The sequence below is a fragment of the Podarcis tiliguerta genome (genome assembly GCF_965153285.1).
Source record: "Podarcis tiliguerta genome assembly, chromosome: 10".
Lineage (NCBI taxonomy): Eukaryota > Metazoa > Chordata > Lepidosauria > Squamata > Lacertidae > Podarcis > Podarcis tiliguerta.
Genome location: NC_139543.1, coordinates 22,687,681 through 22,690,180, shown reverse-complemented (window position 1 = coordinate 22,690,180; position 2,500 = coordinate 22,687,681). Strand labels below are relative to the sequence as shown.

At 37.8% G+C, this 2,500-nt stretch overlaps 1 protein-coding gene and 1 long non-coding RNA gene across 28 annotated transcripts in view; one reads left to right on the top strand and one right to left on the bottom strand.

Moving 5' to 3' along the window:
* LOC310658358 overlaps positions 1–2,027 on the bottom strand; it is an 8,457-nt gene extending 6,430 nt beyond the window's left edge. The window contains exons 1-2 of the long non-coding RNA XR_014502270.1: positions 1,900–2,027; positions 537–669 (exon numbers count right to left, since the gene is read on the bottom strand). This is a non-coding gene — a long non-coding RNA (uncharacterized lncRNA). The remainder of the gene's footprint in view (positions 1–536; positions 670–1,899) is intronic.
* FOXP2 (forkhead box P2) overlaps positions 1–2,500 on the top strand; it is a 345,911-nt gene that overhangs the window by 155,551 nt on the left and 187,860 nt on the right. The gene's annotated exons all lie outside the window — the stretch shown is intronic.

Here is a 2,500-nt window from a genome sequence, read left to right as displayed (position 1 = left end):
AAATTCCCCCTCTAGCCTCATTTAGCTAAGAGATGTGCATCCTAGTAACAATAATATTAAATAGAAGTGTTAACACATAATAGTAATGCATGTTAAGACATTATATAACATGAATAGGTTTATATAAAGGCTGTATTTATGGCTTAAATGATGTACATCTTTACATATTGACATTCACATGTACACATACGTATGCATCTAATTATGCGAAAAATATTTAAGCATGTAGACTTGTGCACATTGAAGAATAATGCCTTATATTTCAGTTTTCATGTCTGAGTCTGCCTAAGTATATAAACACTTCTGCAGAGGAAATAGTATATTTCTTACAAGAATATATCTTCTGTTATAGCAGAGATGCAGAAATTCAGATGCAAGACGTCTGTATTGTTCTGTTTGCAAGATTCCACATTGGGCTTTATACGTTTGGAGTTTGATAATTTTTCAATGCATGTTAGTCATGGGGCAAGTTTGAAATGCTTATTTCCTATTTGAGATGGCTTTGCAAGTACTACGTAAGGTGATACACAGCTTACCTTATCAGCAGAACCACTTTTCGGAAGCATAACTTGCTGGCTAGCCTTCTTGTTTTGTATGTGACATACGTTTGAGATCAGTCCTTTTGATGTCCATGTGTGATTTTCAGTCTACACTGAACAGGAGATGTTCCTAGGGTGGCAAACATTGCTTAGTTTGAATGTTTGTAAACCTATACAGAAATTATGTATATTATTTTCCATGTTTTCTCAGGCATGCTCTTTGTAACACATGAAAGCTGTTGCTGGAGCAAGGTAAAATCTCTAGAGTGTGAAACTGTAACTGAACAGCCCTTGTTGTACTCAATTGGTGCAGGCTCATATTGCGCTTGTGATAACTTGAAGCCAATGGAACAAATGTTCTTTGGAGTACCGCCTCTGCTGTAGACCTTCCAATGGAAAAGCAAGAGGTGGGTCTAGATTGGAGTAGCATTAAAGGCATATTTTGTTCCCAGAGATACCCTAGAAGTAAAGCGGGGTCAGAAGAACAGTGATCTGTTGCAAATCTCATTGTAGATCAGGCTGAGGGGGGTTGGAGAACTGGATGGTTATGCACGAGATATTGAAGAGTGCCCTTAGATGGGAGAGTAAAAAACGTATTTAAGGACTAGGGTTGGTTAATGAAAGAAATGTATTGAATCAGGGGGAAGCGTTGAGTTTAGAGTTTTGATTTCGTGGATGGAAGAATGATAAGTATTGATGCCACATGTTGTCAAGCTAATGGGAATTGGGTCTAAAAGTACAGTATATCTGGTATAGGAGTACACAAATGCTTTAAGTTTTAAGACTCTCTCATTTTTATTTTTAAGCAAGGAAATACATTTGGTATAATTTCCCTAGCTTTCACAGTTGTAATTATTTCCAGCTGTCTTAATGTTTTCTCCCTACTTCTCTATCGGTGGTAGTAAAGTCAAGATTATGGGCATTTCCCTCAAGAGATCATTTGTCATTTGTTACCATGAAGGAGTTTTTCAGGCTATCATTCCTCAGATAAGAACTCTTACCATAGAATTGGCTTTTCAGTTTTGTCGAGGTCTCATGCCACGCAGTCTAGAACTTATGTGTCTCTCCTGTATGTGAAGTGTATGATAGAAATGATGTAAGACGTATGACACTTTGTAAAGTGTGTATTGGTGCAGGGTGGTGGTATTTAAGGCACATGAGAGTTCATGCAACTAGGCGTCTTCCTTCTCTCCTCTGTGTACCCCATATCAACTCAAATCTGTTGTGAGCAGATGAGGACTGGAAAGGCAGAGGAGAAATGGGAAATCCTGTTGTGCAGGTGGATATCTGTTATGCAAGCAGACAGACGTATTGGATGTCTCCCAGTGTTCACAGCAAAATGTTTTTTTAATTTACAAACCATATAGATCACTGACATTCTGGACATGTTGCTTAGCAGTCCAGATGAGCTAAGATGGAAGAATTAGGAATGCAATAATAGAATAAAACTGGCATAATGTTGCTTGTAACAATGAGTATGGTGCTAGGCTCTGGGGGGAAAAAATGCTTCCCAGGATCTGATCAACTAATCCATGTGAAGTTTTTATAAGGTCATGGATGAATACTTAGTATAGTATAAAAGTTAGACAGTTGATAGAATATTTGTATTTAGGATTGCTTTACTATGAAAATGCATGCAGTGGTGGTCATCCTAAGTGTGGCCCATTGTGGTGTGCTGGACACTGTATGTTTTTACAATACAAGCCTATGCAAGTTTGTTTGAAAGTCAGTCTCGTTGAGTTCTATGGGGCTTACTTCCCAGTGAGTTTGTTTTAGGATTGCTGCCTTAGTGATACATGATGAAGTTGCATGTTTGTACACTAATTCATGTGAAGAATAAAATGGGAATTGCCAGTTTTAGTACATCATACCCGATATATAGCTGGGTTACTCACCCTTTAGCTTAGAAGTTTATTTGTATGTTCTGTGTGTGTAATTTCTATTGCTGGGATGGGAAATAG